The sequence below is a fragment of the Tachypleus tridentatus genome, chromosome 1, assembly GCF_004210375.1.
Source record: "Tachypleus tridentatus isolate NWPU-2018 chromosome 1, ASM421037v1, whole genome shotgun sequence".
Lineage (NCBI taxonomy): Eukaryota > Metazoa > Arthropoda > Merostomata > Xiphosura > Limulidae > Tachypleus > Tachypleus tridentatus.
In genome coordinates this window covers 181,026,162-181,044,183 of record NC_134825.1, presented here as the reverse complement: position 1 = coordinate 181,044,183, position 18,022 = coordinate 181,026,162, and positions in this window count along the sequence as shown.

Sequence of the window (18,022 nt, the reverse complement as noted above, 5' to 3'; positions counted from 1 at the left end):
TGATTACCTGGTGTATGTATATAGTGATGTGGTGTATGTATAGTGATTACCTGGTGTATGTATATAGTGATGTGGTGTATGTATAGTAGTGATTACCTGTTGTATGTATATAGTGATGTGGTGTATGTGTAGTAGTGATTACCTGTTGTATGCATATAGTGATGTGGTGTATGTATGGTAGTGATTACCTGTTGTATGTATATAGTGATGTGGTGTATGTGTAGTAGTGATTACCTGTTGTATGTATATAGTGATGTGTTGTATGTGTAGTAGTGATTACCTGTTGTATGTATATAGTGATGTGGTGTATGTGTAGTAGTGATTACCTGTTGTATGTATAGTAGTGATGTGGTGTATGTGTAGTAGTGATTACCTGTTGTATGTATAGTAGTGATGTGGTGTATATGTAGTAGTGATTACCTGTTGTATGTATATAGTGATGTGGTGTATATGTAGTAGTGATTACCTGTTGTATGTATATAGTGACGTGGTGTATGTGCAGTAGTAATTACCTGGTGTATGTATATAGTGACGTGGTGTATGTATATAGTGATGTGGTGTATGTATAGTAGTGATTACCTGTTGTATGTATAGTAGTGATTACCTGTTGTATGTATAGTAGTGATGTGGTGTATATGTAGTAGTGTTTACCTGTTGTATGTATATAGTGATGTGGTGTATGTGTAGTTGTGATTACCTGTTCCATGTATATAGTGATGTGGTGTATGTGTAGTTGTGATTACCTGTTGTATGTATATAGTGATGTGGTGTATGTGTAGTAATGATTACCTGTTGTATGTATATAGTGATGTGGTGTATGTGTAGTAGTGATTACCTGTTGTATGTATAGTAGTGATGTGGTGTATGTGTAGTAGTGATTACCTGTTGTATGTATAGTAGTGATGTGGTGTATATGTAGTAGTGATTACCTGTTGTATGTATATAGTGATGTGGTGTATATGTAGTAGTGATTACCTGTTGTATGTATATAGTGACGTGGTGTATGTGCAGTAGTAATTACCTGGTGTATGTATATAGTGACGTGGTGTATGTATATAGTGATGTGGTGTATGTATAGTAGTGATTACCTGTTGTATGTATAGTAGTGATTACCTGTTGTATGTATAGTAGTGATGTGGTGTATATGTAGTAGTGTTTACCTGTTGTATGTATATAGTGATGTGGTGTATGTGTAGTTGTGATTACCTGTTCCATGTATATAGTGATGTGGTGTATGTGTAGTTGTGATTACCTGTTGTATGTATATAGTGATGTGGTGTATGTGTAGTAATGATTACCTGTTGTATGTATATAGTGATGTGGTGTATATGTAGTAATGATTACCTGTTGTATGTATAGTGACGTGGTGTATCTGTAGTAGTGATTACCTGTTGTATGTATACAGTGATGTGGTGTATGTGTAGTAATGATTACTTGTTGTATGTATATAGTGATGTGGTGTATATGTAGTAATGATTACCTGTTGTATGTATATAATGATGTGGTGTATGTGTAGTAGTGATTACGTGGTGTATGTATAGTACTGATGTGGTGTATGTGTAGTAGTGATTACCTGTTGTATGTATATAGTGACGTGGTGTATGTATAGTAGTGATTACCTGTTGTATGTATATAGTGATGTGGTGTATGTGTAGTAGTGATTACCTGTTGTATGTATATAGTGATGTGGTGTATGTGTAGTAGTGATTACCTGTTGTATGTATATAGTGATGTAGTGTATAAGTAGTAGTGATTACCTGTTGTATGTATATAGTGATGTGGTGTATGTGTAGTTGTGATTACCTGTTGCATGTATATAGTGATGTGGTGTATGTGTAGTAGTGATTACCTGTTGTATGTATATAGTGACGTGGTGTATGTATAGTAGTGATTACCTGTTGTATGTATATAGTGATGTGGTGTGTGTGAAGTAGTGATTACCTGTTGTATGTATATAGTGATGTGGTGTATGTGTAGTAGTGATTACCTGTTGCATGTATATAGTGACATGGTGTATGTATAGTAGTGATTACCTGTTGTATGTATATAGTGAGTTGGTGTATGTGTAGTAGTGATTACCTGTTGTATGTATATAGTGACTTGGTGTATGTGTAGTAAAGATTACCTGGTGTATGTATAGTAGTGATTACCTCTTGTATGTATATAGTAATGTGGTGTATGTGTAGTAGTGATTACCTGTTGTATGTATATAGTGACTTGGTGTATGTGTAGTAAAGATTACCTGGTGTATGTATATAGTGATGTGGTGTATGTATAGTAGTGATTACCTGTTGTATGTATATAGTGACGTGGTGTATGTGTAGTAGTGATTACCTGGTGTATGTATATAGTGATGTGGTGTATGTATAGTGACTACATGTTGTATGTATATAGTGATGTGGTGTATGTATAGTGATTACCTGTTGTATGTATATAGTGATGTGGTGTATGTATAGTGATTACTTGTTGTATGTATATAGTGATGTGGTGTATGTATAGTGATTACCTGGTGTATGTATATAGTGATGTGGTGTATGTATAGTGATTACCTGGTGTATGTATAGTGATTACCTGGTGTATGTATAGTAGTGATTACCTGGTGTATGTATAGTAGTGATTACCTGTTGTATGTATATAGTGATGTGGTGTATGTGTAGTAGTGATTACCTGTTGTATGTATATAGTGACGTGGCGTATGTGCAGTAGTAATTACCTGGTGTATGTATATAGTGACGTGGTGTATGTATATAGTGATGTGGTGTATGTATAGTAGTGATTACCTGTTGTATGTATATAGTGACGTGGTGTATGTGCAGTAGTAATTACCTGGTGTATGTATATAGTGACGTGGTGTATGTATATAGTGATGTGGTGTATGTATAGTAGTGATTACCTGTTGTATGTATAGTAGTGATTACCTGTTGTATGTATAGTAGTGATGTGGTGTATATGTAGTAGTGTTTACCTGTTGTATGTATATAGTGATGTGGTGTATGTGTAGTTGTGATTACCTGTTGCATGTATATAGTGATGTGGTGTATGTGTAGTTGTGATTACCTGTTGTATGTATATAGTGATGTGGTGTATGTGTAGTAATGATTACCTGTTGTATGTATATAGTGATGTGGTGTATATGTAGTAATGATTACCTGTTGTATGTATATAGTGACGTGGTGTATGTGTAGTAGTGATTACCTGTTGTATGTATACAGTGATGTGGTGTATGTGTAGTAATGATTACCTGTTGTATGTATATAGTGATGTGGTGTATATGTAGTAATGATTACCTGTTGTATGTATATAATGATGTGGTGTATGTGTAGTAGTGATTACGTGGTGTATGTATAGTACTGACGTGGTGTATGTGTAGTAGTGATTACCTGTTGTATGTATATAGTGACGTGGTGTATGTATAGTAGTGATTACCTGTTGTATGTATATAGTGATGTGGTGTATGTGTAGTAGTGATTACCTGTTGTATGTATATAGTGATGTGGTGTATGTGTAGTAGTGATTACCTGTTGTATGTACATAGTGATGTGGTGTATGTATAGTAGTGATGTAGTGTATAAGTAGTAGTGATTACCTGTTGTATGTATATAGTGATGTGGTGTATGTGTAGTTGTGATTACCTGTTGCATGTATATAGTGATGTGGTGTATGTGTAGTAGTGATTACCTGTTGTATGTATATAGTGACGTGGTGTATGTATAGTAGTGATTACCTGTTGCATGTATATAGTGACATGGTGTATGTATAGTAGTGATTACCTGTTGTATGTATATAGGTAGGTTGGTTGTATGTGTAGTAGTGATTACCTGTTGTATGTATATAGTGACTTGGTGTATGTGTAGTAAAGATTACCTGGTGTATGTATAGTAGTGATTACCTCTTGTATGTATATAGTAATGTGGTGTATGTGTAGTAGTGATTACCTGTTGTATGTATATAGTGACTTGGTGTATGTGTAGTAAAGATTACCTGGTGTATGTATATAGTGATGTGGTGTATGTATAGTAGTGATTACCTGTTGTATGTATATAGTGACGTGGTGTATGTGTAGTAGTGATTACCTGGTGTATGTATATAGTGATGTGGTGTATGTATAGTGATTACCTGTTGTATGTATATAGTGATGTGGTGTATGTATAGTGATTACCTGTTGTATGTATATAGTGATGTGGTGTATGTATAGTGATTACCTGGTGTATGTATATAGTGATGTGGTGTATGTATAGTGATTACCTGGTGTATGTATAGTGATTACCTGGTGTATGTATAGTAGTGATTACCTGGTGTATGTATAGTAGTGATTACCTGTTGTATGTATATAGTGATGTGGTGTATGTGTAGTAGTGATTACCTGTTGTATGTATATAGTGACGTGGTGTATGTGCAGTAGTAATTACCTGGTGTATGTATATAGTGACGTGGTGTATGTATATAGTGATGTGGTGTGTGTATAGTAGTGATTACCTGTTGTATGTATAGTAGTGATTACCTGTTGTATGTATAGTAGTGATGTGGTGTATATGTAGTAGTGATTACCTGTTGTATGTATATAGTGATGTGGTGTATGTGTAGTTGTGATTACCTGTTGCATGTATATAGTGATGTGGTGTATGTGTAGTAATGATTACCTGTTGTATGTATATAGTGATGTGGTGTATGTGTAGTAATGATTACCTGTTGTATGTATATAGTGATGTGGTGTATATGTAGTAATGATTACCTGTTGTATGTATATAGTGACGTGGTGTATGTGTAGTAGTGATTACCTGTTGTATGTATATAGTGATGTGGTGTATGTGTAGTAATGATTACCTGTTGTATGTATATAGTGATGTGGTGTATATGTAGTAATGATTACCTGTTGTATGTATATAGTGATGTGGTGTATGTGTAGTAGTGATTACGTGGTGTATGTATAGTACTGATGTGGTGTATGTGTAGTAGTGATTACCTGTTGTATGTATATAGTGACGTGGTGTATGTATAGTAGTGATTACCTGTTGTATGTATATAGTGATGTGGTGTATGTGTAGTAGTGATTACCTGTTGTATGTATATAGTGATGTGGTGTATGTGTAGTAGTGATTACCTGTTGTATGTATATAGTGATGTGGTGTATGTATAGTAGTGATGTAGTGTATAAGTAGTAGTGATTACCTGTTGTATGTATATAGTGATGTGGTGTATGTGTAGTTGTGATTACCTGTTGCATGTATATAGTGATGTGGTGTATGTATAGTAGTGATTACCTGGTGTATGTATATAGTGATGTGGTGTATGTGTAGTTGTGATTACCTGTTGCATGTATATAGTGATATGGTGTATGTGTAGTTGTGATTACCTGTTGTATGTATATAGTGATGTGGTGTATGTGTAGTAATGATTACCTGTTGTATGTATATAGTGATGTGGTGTATGTGTAGTAATGATTACCTGTTGTATGTATATAGTGATGTGGTGTATATGTAGTAATGATTACCTGTTGTATGTATATAGTGACGTGGTGTATGTGTAGTAGTGATTACCTGTTGTATGTATATAGTGATGTGGTGTATGTGTAGTAATGATTACCTGTTGTATGTATATAGTGATGTGGTGTATATGTAGTAATGATTACCTGTTGTATGTATATAGTGATGTGGTGTATGTGTAGTAGTGATTACGTGGTGTATGTATAGTACTGATGTGGTGTATGTGTAGTAGTGATTACCTGTTGTATGTATATAGTGACGTGGTGTATGTATAGTAGTGATTACCTGTTGTATGTATATAGTGATGTGGTGTATGTGTAGTAGTGATTACCTGTTGTATGTATATAGTGATGTGGTGTATGTGTAGTAGTGATTACCTGTTGTATGTATATAGTGATGTGGTGTATGTGTAGTTGTGATTACCTGTTGCATGTATATAGTGATGTGGTGTATGTATAGTAGTGATTACCTGGTGTATGTATATAGTGATGTGGTGTATGTGTAGTAGTGATTACCTGTTGTATGTATATAGTGACGTGGTGTATGTATAGTAGTGATTACCTGTTGTATGTATATAGTGATGTGGTGTATGTGTAGTAGTGATTACCTGTTGTATGTATATAGTGATGTGGTGTATGTGTAGTAGTGATTACCTGTTGTATGTATATAGTGACATGGTGTATGTATAGTAGTGATTACCTGTTGTATGTATATAGTGAGTTGGTGTATGTGTAGTAGTGATTACCTGTTGTATGTATATAGTGATGTGGTGTATGTGTAGTAGTGATTACCTGTTGTATGTATATAGTGATGTGGTGTATGTGTAGTAGTGATTACCTGTTGTATGTATATAGTGACATGGTGTATGTATAGTAGTGATTACCTGTTGTATGTATATAGTGAGTTGGTGTATGTGTAGTAGTGATTACCTGTTGTATGTATATAGTGACTTGGTGTATGTGTAGTAAAGATTACCTGGTGTATGTATAGTAGTGATTACCTCTTGTATGTATATAGTAATGTGGTGTATGTGTAGTAGTGATTACCTGTTGTATGTATATAGTGACTTGGTGTATGTGTAGTAAAGATTACCTGGTGTATGTATATAGTGATGTGGTGTATGTATAGTAGTGATTACCTGTTGTATGTATATAGTGACGTGGTGTATGTGTAGTAGTGATTACCTGGTGTATGTATATAGTGATGTGGTGTATGTATAGTGATTACCTGTTGTATGTATATAGTGATGTGGTGTATGTATAGTGATTACCTGGTGTATGTATATAGTGATGTGGTGTATGTATAGTGATTACCTGTTGTATGTATATAGTGATGTGGTGTATGTATAGTGATTACCTGGTGTATGTATATAGTGATGTGGTGTATGTATAGTGATTACCTGGTGTATGTATAGTGATTACCTGGTGTATGTATAGTAGTGATTACCTGGTGTATGTATAGTAGTGATTACCTGTTGTATGTATATAGTGATGTGGTGTATGTGTAGTAGTGATTACCTGTTGTATGTATATAGTGACGTGGTGTATGTGCAGTAGTAATTACCTGGTGTATGTATATAGTGATGTGGTGTGTGTATAGTAGTGATTACCTGTTGTATGTATAGTAGTGATGTGGGTATATGTAGTAGTGATTACCTGTTGTATGTATATAGTGATGTGGTGTATGTGTAGTTGTAGTGATTACCTGTTGCATGTATATAGTGATATGGTGTATGTGTAGTTGTGATTACCTGTTGTATGTATATAGTGATGTGGTGTATGTGTAGTAATGATTACCTGTTGTATGTATATAGTGATGTGGTGTATGTGTAGTAATGATTACCTGTTGTATGTATATAGTGATGTGGTGTATATGTAGTAATGATTACCTGTTGTATGTATATAGTGACGTGGTGTATGTGTAGTAGTGATTACCTGTTGTATGTATATAGTGATGTGGTGTATGTGTAGTAATGATTACCTGTTGTATGTATATAGTGATGTGGTGTATATGTAGTAATGATTACCTGTTGTATGTATATAGTGATGTGGTGTATGTGTAGTAGTGATTACGTGGTGTATGTATAGTACTGATGTGGTGTATGTGTAGTAGTGATTACCTGTTGTATGTATATAGTGACGTGGTGTATGTATAGTAGTGATTACCTGTTGTATGTATATATAGTGATGTGGATTGTATGTGTAGTAGTGATTACCTGTTGTATGTATATAGTGATGTGGTTGTATGTGTAGTAGTGATTACCTGTTGTATGTATATAGTGATGTGGTGTATGTGTAGTTGTGATTACCTGTTGCATGTATATAGTGATGTGAATTGTATGTATAGTAGTGATTACCTGGTGTATGTATATATAGTGATGTGTGGTGTATGTGTAGTAGTGATTACCTGTTGTATGTATATAGTGACGTGGTGTATGTATAGTAGTGATTACCTGTTGTATGTATATAGTGATGTGGTGTATGTGTAGTAGTGATTACCTGTTGTATGTATATAGTGATGTGGTGTATGTGTAGTAGTGATTACCTGTTGTATGTATATAGTGACATGGTGTATGTATAGTAGTGATTACCTGTTGTATGTATATAGTGAGTTGGTGTATGTGTAGTAGTGATTACCTGTTGTATGTATATAGTTACTTGGTGTATGTGTAGTAAAGATTACCTGGTGTATGTATAGTAGTGATTACCTCTTGTATGTATATAGTAATGTGGTGTATGTGTAGTAGTGATTACCTGTTGTATGTATATAGTGACTTGGTGTATGTGTAGTAAAGATTACCTGGTGTATGTATATAGTGATGTGGTGTATGTATAGTAGTGATTACCTGTTGTATGTATATAGTGACGTGGTGTATGTGTAGTAGTGATTACCTGGTGTATGTATATAGTGATGTGGTGTATGTATATCGATTACCTGTTGTATGTATATAGTGATGTGGTGTATGTATAGTGATTACCTGTTGTATGTATATAGTGATGTGGTGTATGTATAGTAGTGATTACCTGTTGTATGTATATAGTGATGTGCCAATGTATATGTATAGTGATTACCTGGTGTATGTATATAGTGATGTGGTGTATGTATAGTGATTACCTGGTGTATGTATAGTGATTACCTGGTGTATGTATAGTAGTGATTACCTGTTGTATGTATATAGTGATGTGGTGTATGTGTAGTAGTGATTACCTGTTGTATGGATATAGTGATGTGGTGTATGTATGGTAGTGATTACCTGTTGTATGTATATAGTGATGTGTTGTATGTGTAGTAGTGATTACCTGTTGTATGTATATAGTGATGTGGTGTATGTGTAGTAGTGATTACCTGTTGTATGTATATAGTGATGTGGTGTATGTATAGTAGTGATTACCTGTTGTATGTATAGTAGTGATGTAGTGTACAAGTAGTAGTGATTACCTGTTGTATGTATATAGTGATGTGGTGTATGTGTAGTTGTGATTACCTGTTGCATGTATATAGTGATGTGGTGTATGTATAGTAGTGATTACCTCTTGTATGTATATAGTGATGTGGTTTATGTGTAGTAGTGATTACCTGTTGTATGTATATAGTGATGTGGTGTATGTGTAGTAGTGATTACCTGTTGTATGTATATAGTGATGTGGTGTATGTGTAGTAGTGATTACCTGTTGTATGTATATAGTGATGTGGTGTATGTGTAGTAGTGATTACCTGTTGTATGTATATAGTAATGTGGTGTATGTGTAGTAGTGATTACCTGGTGTATGTATATAGTGATGTGGTGTATGTGTAGTAGTGATTACCTGGTGTATGTATATAGTGATGTGGTGTATGTATAGTGATTAACTGGTGTATGTATATAGTGATGTGGTGTATGTATAGTGATTAACTGGTGTATGTATATAGTGATGTGGTGTATGTATGGTAGTGATTACCTGGTGTATGTATATAGTGACGTGGTGTATGTGTAGTTGTGATTACCTGTTGTATGTATATAGTGACGTGGTGTATGTGTAGTAGTGATTACCTGTTGTATGTATATAGTGACGTGGTGTATGTATAGTAGTGATTACCTGTTGTATGTATATAGTGATGTGGTGTATGTGTAGTAGTGATTACCTGTTGTATGTATATAGTGACGTGGTGTATGTGTAGTAGTGATTACCTGTTGTATGTATATAGTGACGTGGTGTATGTATAGTAGTGATTACCTGTTGTATGTATATAGTGACGTGGTGTATGTGTAGTAGTGATTACCTGGTGTATGTACATAGTGATGTGGTGTGTGTATAGTAGTGATTACCTGGTGTATGTAAATAGTGATGTGGTGTATGTATAGTAGTGACGTGGTGTATGTGTAGTAGTAACTCTGAATGTTGGATATAATCACGGCTGAATAATGTTGGCATTTATTAATAGACAAACTTACAGGGGCCACTCTTGATTTGTTGGATCTGCTCATAAAAACATAAAAATGGTCGTGACGTCACAATTGTAAGCCTAGTTTCATTCGAAAACGTTTGATTATACATACCACTGTCTTATTTTATTTTGTATGGCCTATAATACTATGTTTTATTGTGTTGTAATAAAAACAAAATCTGTTAATAGCTATCATTGTATTTTGACGAGTTATATATTGTTGCGTTGTTATTTTAAATCACCTGTTGAAGCATCCGGTTTATCTAAGATAAATATAATATAATACTTTTACATTTACACCACCTTGAAAGTTTGTACTTTTGTCACAAATTTGGTATAGGCCTACGTTAGAAATAATGCTGCCTAAAGTAAAACAAATTAACTCACTTGTACAAACTAAAGCATGAGAGATATTGCTGTAGCTGGTTTACCCTATATTTAAAAGACAAACTACCCTAACATTTTCTTAAAACAACTCATCTCTTTCTCTAACTGCGTATTTATAATCTAGCCTCAAATGTATTAGAACACCTTACCTCACGTTCTTAGAACTTTCCTAGGTGTTTTAAGTCTCTCTTATTTTATTTTTATCTCAACGTCTTCATTAAAATCTGTAGCTTCCTCTAGCTAATATTCAAATTATAACATTAAAAATATAGTCTATAAAGATGTTATTAACATCAATTAAATTTTGACTTAAACTTTGTATGACGATGAATCATTTGGAACAATTCGAGAATAACAGAAAACCTCCGTAAGTAAGAAGTCACTTTGAGAAATCTGCATGAATGGTCTGAGTCATAAAACACCTCCATTCATCTCAGAAGCGAAGCGAGACAGGAACCTATTGGACTAATGAGGCTACATCCGTGTTTTCGCAATTGAGGCACTCTCAATATATCAACATATACATGTATTGTTGTGTCGTGTTCTTTCGTTAGAATGTTCATTTAGAAATATTTTAATAACGTAATTGGAATTTCAGTCCACCTAATGAGAACGAAAATTATTTCACCTATACTGTTTATACACTAGACTACATTCACAGTAACAACTTTTAGGTCTATCATTTAGTACATCGTTTTAATATAAATTCTAAAACGTATGCCTACTTCTGCTGGCTTTGTTTGATAGAAATACATAACTCAGCAAGTTAATGAATAACAGAAGAGACGTGATAACTTCTCATTAAATAATTCAGTTTGACTAACATCCGGCATGGCCAAGCGCGTTAAGGCGTGCGACTCGTAATCCGAGGGTCGCGGGTTTGCGCCCATGTCGCGCCAAACATGCTCGCCCTCCCAGCCGTGGGGCGTTATAATGTGACGGTCAATCCCACTATTCGTTGGTAAAGAGTAGCCCAAGAGTTGACGGTGGGTGGTGATGATTAGCTGCCTTCCCTCTAGTCTTACACTACTAAATTAGGGACGGCTAGGTGCAGTGGGCTAACAACCTACTCACTTAAAACTCTGTTGAAGAATCCGTAAGTGATTGCGGCCCTATGTTCCTTGGTGGAATCGAGTGGCAGATGATGATGATGAACATCCAACATATTCTGACAGCTTACTCCTATTTATAACTAATGTAATCATCCACATCTTAATATAGCTTACTGGATCTTAACGTCATCAACCCTTTAGCTAGCGTCTAAATTAACGCACTGAAAACACAGTCCTTGACCAAGCCCAATATAAGAACAAAACACCTGCACTAACTCTTCACTCGCCAAGTCTTTTGGATAGCTGTCTCGTCTGAGAGAGTTATGATATACAGATGGTGCGGCGTCTTGTCCATAGTTGTCACTTGAGAAGTTCTCCCTTGGCACATGACTGAATGAATACACTGATGATTTGGTCTTTGTTAATTTTCTGGACGTGGTCTTGACAGAAGCCTAGGGTAACTTATCAAGTTGACTTTCTGATGAGAAATTCATTTTTGTAATTAGCCAGTTAGCTGTTCTGTCACAAACCTGATCATAGTCGATGAACATGACCTTTACCTTTGATCACTTCTCGCTTTAAACTGTGTAAACCACATCACTGATTGTTTTAGCATAACATATAACCCTTTAAAACACTTGCTTAACTTTGTAGTTCGTCCTTACTTACAATAGCCATTGTATAGTCATATAAACTTATCTGGATGAAATGTGGTCTTATCACCCACAATTAACATAATAGCAACTTTTCATTTTATCTCCGTCTGATTTAAGTTTTCTCAGGTAAAGTTGCTAATGATTTCAAAGATGCTCTTTAGTCATCTACGTATTCTAGGTACGATTTTTCTAATCGAATGTTTTCTGGATATGAGTACAGAAGGTCCAATAGAACTTCGAGTTCTCTCCCCTACATCAGTGTAATGGTGTGTTACCTTCAAATTTACGTTTTGTTGTTGTTTAATAAATCATAAATAATAATAAAATAATTTGATCCTACATATTTTAATATTCATTTAGGTAAGTAACAGTTTCACTTAGCAGTGTAGATTTGTACATCTCTAAAGCATGCTATCAGAAGATGAATGAAAGACTATTGTTTGGATGTTTTATTCTTAGAATCTGACACACATGTATAACCAAGACGAAGTTAAAGTTCATTTTAATCTAACTGGAGTTCCAGTTTCTACACTTCTCGAATTCGTTGACGAACTGCCTTGTTAGAGTTTCTATTTTCTTGTTAGAATCAGTATAAGTTGATGGCCTCTTGGGTAAATAGTTCATCTTAAAAATAATGTACTTATTTCCACTGTTATTCTGGGATAAAAGAAGAAGCACATTGACAGTAGTGCTGTGAAGTTTGTGTGTCAACATTCTACTGCTGTGGCTTCCCGTAATATTTCTTTCATGGACCTTTACACTAACAAATAAGTCCCATGCCAATTCTTTACATATACCTGGATCCAAACCTGTACGAAGTTCTCTGTTATTTCTTCTAGTGTCTTTATAACACCTAACTATTTTGCTGTGGAAGGTGTGTAGATATGATGGAGTACTAAACAATGTTAAGAATATGGAAATACCAACCTATCCACTGAAATTTACCTATTTCACATAACAAGCACTTTGTAGGCATAATGAATATCAATACGCTGGATATATCTTTGTCTTCAAGCTGTATAATACAACTGCTTACAATAGGGACTTTTGACACTATTCTTTGTCACTGTATAAACAGTTTCAAACTCATATCTTTTAGTTCATTAACATCACTTGTGGACATCTAGGGTATACTCTGTTGTACTTAAGGTTGGCCATCTTTAGTATATCGTGTTTCATTCTTTTCAGTGTTTACATTCTTCTTGAAAGCATTCGGGTGATACATGATGTTAAAACTGTATTTTTGGAGTTCATTAATGGTCAGTATCTATTTTTGGACAGTACAAGATGTCCTTTATGTAGATTTATTGTTTTATACATTAAGTAATCATATATTATTTTCCATGTTATATTTTTGATAACACCGCTCCCACTGCAACATCACCAGCGGGTGCATCTAAAATGAGTGGCTTTAAAAAGCTGGGTATGCCAATGTAGAAGCAATGGTCAATTCTTTCTTTTATCATCTTGTTAAATACATGCATTTTCTCCTAGTAGGACAACATTAAGTATATACACTTACTATGCGAAGATTCATGGTTCAGTTCGTCACAGTGGACACAGCATAGCTTAATGTGATTTTGCTCTAAAACAAACTGTAACAGAATCAGCAGTCTGACAAAACTTATTTGGCTTTTCAAGGAATTCTGAAGACGATGCATTAAGTTAGAAAATAAATTTACAAAATTAAGATTGTAAGAGGTGTGGTTTTTACACTATTATTACTTTAACTATTGTCTGTGAGAGGAGGTAGTCCATCCATCTCATCGTGGCAGTTATTTAGATGTGGTATTTTCCAAGACTCAAAGGGACCTTTGGGATCTGAAAGACAAGTTGGAATGCCCCAAAGCTTTAATTTCTCCTCACCCCGCACGAGAAGAATTGTTGCTGTGTTGTTACTTTAACTAGTGTATATGAAGGGCAGAAGTTATTACAGTTTGTGATGACAAGAGACCCACTTGAAGTAAATGTATTTCAGTTGTGTTTTCTTACAGCAAAGCCACATCGGACTATCTGCTGAGTCTACCGAGGGAAATCGAACTGATTTTAGCGTTGTAAATCCGAAGGCTTACCCGCTGTACTAGCGGCTGGGGGTCTTTATTAAAATAAACTTAATTACCTGAAGATATAAATACGTTCCGGTGGTAAAGTAGGAAGCAGATAAATTTAATGGGAGGCAGGAGTCTCAGATCCAGCACTTTTCAGTCGGTCTCAGTTAAAAAATGTATCAAAATTAGCATATGAAGACCATTGCTTATTGAAAATTTGTATTAAGTACAAGAGGGCCACAATGACCTGATCTCTAGCTTTAAAGTGTAAAAGAGATAAAAGGTAAAAACAATTGTGTTTGTATATTTAAATATATTTTAAATGTACCAATAAATTTAAAATTATGTTTATCCATTGTCAAAGTTTTAAATCTAGGTATTTTTGAATTATATATATTTATTCAATTTCGATAAAAATGAAAGAAAAATGCAAATATGGTTTATTGTATAATCATTGACCTTTTTTTTGCATCAAAAATCATATGAGGTCACCTCTCGGTTGAAAAATAGAAAATTTTGTGAGCGGGTAGGGAATTTGAACACAAGGTGTGTTGGAAAGTAGTTAACATAATTTAGGTTTTGAAATAAATAAATTTAAAGCTAGTAGTAATTAACGTGTCGATGTAATAGCAACATAAGTGGTTTTTAGTTTATTATTATCATTATTTGATTCCTGGAACAAAACGGTCGAAGAAAAATCGGCATATTCTGTGTAGGCCTGGGTATGAAACTAGGTTTTCACAATATTTTACTAGTAGTACTGTATAGTAGTGTTTTGGAGTTAAAGGAAATAAATTTTCTTGTTGTTGTTGAAGATTAAGATAATATATGTTATTATTAGCAGTATTTGTGACTGAGTATTCTGTTATAAATAAGTAAGTTACTATTGCTAATAATATTAATAGAGGGTTTGGAAAATACATTCAGGTTGTGGTGTCTCGGTAATTAATAACATGAAGAGTCGGAACATATATTTTTAGGGGCTTGAGTGAGTAATAACTTTAATTTTGAACAATTGTAGTGTACTGTAGTATTGAAATATTTTACCTATTTCGAGATATTGAAATATTACTAAATCTTAATTATACTTAAATTGTATTAAATGCAGTTAACAATCATAAATATAAAAACAAACAACCTTTGTTATGATTATTGTATAAAGTAAGCTACACTTCATATGACCTGTGAATCATGTCAGATCAGGAAAGGCTTGTATAGGTGGGTTAAATAGTGATACACAAATGTAAAGTTTGTAAATGCAAAAAAATCATTTGGTAATTTAGTTTAAACAGAAGGTTTGTGACATCATAAAAGTTCAATAATTATTTTGATTTTTCATTGCTAGTCATATGATATTAAAAGATAGCATGGGATCTTGCTGATCATTTAGGCTGTCCTTTCCACTAAATTAAATAATCCAGTCCTTATCATATGTATCAAGCTTTCCTCTAAATTAATTGCATCTATTACATCCCAGTTGAACCACTGTCAAGGGCCAACCACCCTGTTAGAAAATAAAACTTTCTTATCTGAAGAAAAATATTATGTATGAACAATATCAGTTCCTTAAGAATCTTAAAACTTTGATTACATCACCTCTTACTCTCCCTGTTTTCATATAAACTTTCCATCCTAGCAGTCCTCTTCTGAATCCATTCCAACAATTCAAAGTTCTTTCTGAAACAAAGACTCTAAGGCTGAACACAGTACTCTAAATGTAGCCTCAGTATTTTTATAGATACCAATCTAAAATCATATTTGCTCTACCACTAGCAACAGCAAACTGCTTGGGTAGCTTAGAGACTGATCAACCATTACACCAAGTTATTTTGTTTCCATAACATGGTTAAAGTTATTTCAATCAAAATTATATTTTATTACAAATTGTGATATATTATTTTCTTGCATTTACTGTAATAAAAGCCATTTGCTTACCCACCTCTCCAAGTAATCCAAATTGTCTTGAAAGTCAGTACCATCGTTCTCTTAACCAGAAACATCAAAACTTTAATGTCATCAGCAAATTTAAATTACTTATTTAGCAGATCTTCATCTATGTTATTGATCTAAATAAAAGAGCAAAGGTCTTAACACTGAGGTACCTCATTTGTAACATGAATAAAGTTTGACTACACTCCATTATATCAACCCTCTACTTTTTTTTCAATCTAGCATGTTTTCAGTCCTATGAGCTAAACTATCCTCTATACCTAGAAAAATAACTTTTCAACAAGTTTTTTTTGGTAGTTTGTCATATTCTCTCTGAAAATCTGAATACATCATATACATTAGTAGTAATCTTAAAAGAATGTCTAAAGATTTTTAAGGTAAGATTTGTCCTTTAGTGAAACCATGATGACTGTCCAATAAACTTTGTTCAATGGCTTTACAAATCATCTTTCATCAGATATTTAAGTTTTTAAACTTTTGTTATAATTTATTAAAGACTAATAGGCCTGTATTTATATAAAATTAGTGGGACACCTGAAAGAAAGGGTAACATTAGCTAACTTCTAGTCCTCTGGTAACTGCCCACTATCCAAGGATGTATAAAAAAAATAATAGGAAGTGGCTTCCACATCTAATCCTCTACTTTAGATAAATATCATCTGGTCCAGATGCTGAATTACTTCTTAAACTTCCCAACTCTTAACAATCTCAAAATTAATATAATGATCTTATTCAATCTCTCATCTATCATCTCTTCACAAGGAACAGATATTGGCCTCCCTTTATCATCCATCAAGGGTTTTACTATTGTAACATGTTGTGACTTATAGGAAATTATTATAGGGTTAATGTCTTGTTTCTGTTGAGAAATTCTAAGAGGTGAAGTTTACAAGACTCCCTGGAAATCAGTAGGATAAGTTTTATTTCTTTGAGCTGTGTTCTGAAAAGAAAATGCAAACTTAAAATAAAATAAAAAAAGGCTAAGAGTTTATAACAGGGGTGATCGACTTGTGTGACTTGTCATGGGCAAAAAATGAAGTTTAAGAGGAGAATTGCTAATTTCTTTCAAAATAAAATGTAAGCTCAATAATTTTTCCGTCCTTGCATTTTTGGAGAATCTTCAAAGGACCTGATGATCCCTTGTTACAATTCCACTTCTGTGTAAGTAGATAAAATAAATCTAAATACAACCTGCACACTTACAGTGTCACAAGTAGCAAAGTAGATGTATTGTTTTCAATTATTTAGCGTTCTGTTACTCTGTACCACCTACCAAACAGAATCATCTTCTATTTTACAAGAATAATCCTGTATTCTTTAGACTAAATTAAAAGAAAATTGTCCCACCTTCCAGTAGTTTGATGTTTGTGATTAAGAAAAAATTAATTTATATTAAATTACTGATAGCATTGCATTGTAATTACTTAAAGATGATGCTGTAATTCATCATATTTTAAAATAAAAACATTGGTAGATAATGCATCATTTTCCAGTATTTATTAGATATAGACTTAAAGATATAAATCAGTCATATTTTTAGTTAACCATAGTTGTCTTAATAAAGTTTTTAAAATGTTTTTTATTTCAAAGTAAAATATTGTAATTTTAACATTTATAAATACCATGGCTTATGGTTGTTGTAAAATTACTAATATACCTTTTGTGAAAAAGTGACATGTCTCCTAACACAGTTACAAACATGTCTAACACCATTACAACCTCTTGTAATGTTCATGTCTCCTCTACTGCCAATAGTAGCTTATTCTATAAAACTAATCACCCTATTAGAAAAGTAAAACTGTCTCAACTGAAGCCTAACATTCAACTTGTTCCATTTTATCATGTTGTCACAGAATAAAGCATACTACCATGACTACCATTTCAAGAGTAACATGTTAACCTCACCAGAATTATGTTGGTTGTCTTGCACTGTAACAAATTCGTAACTTTTTATGTTGGTTGTCTCTGACTCAGGAATTATGTTGGTTGTCTTAACTACTGATAAAGTCTCAGGTGTAAAT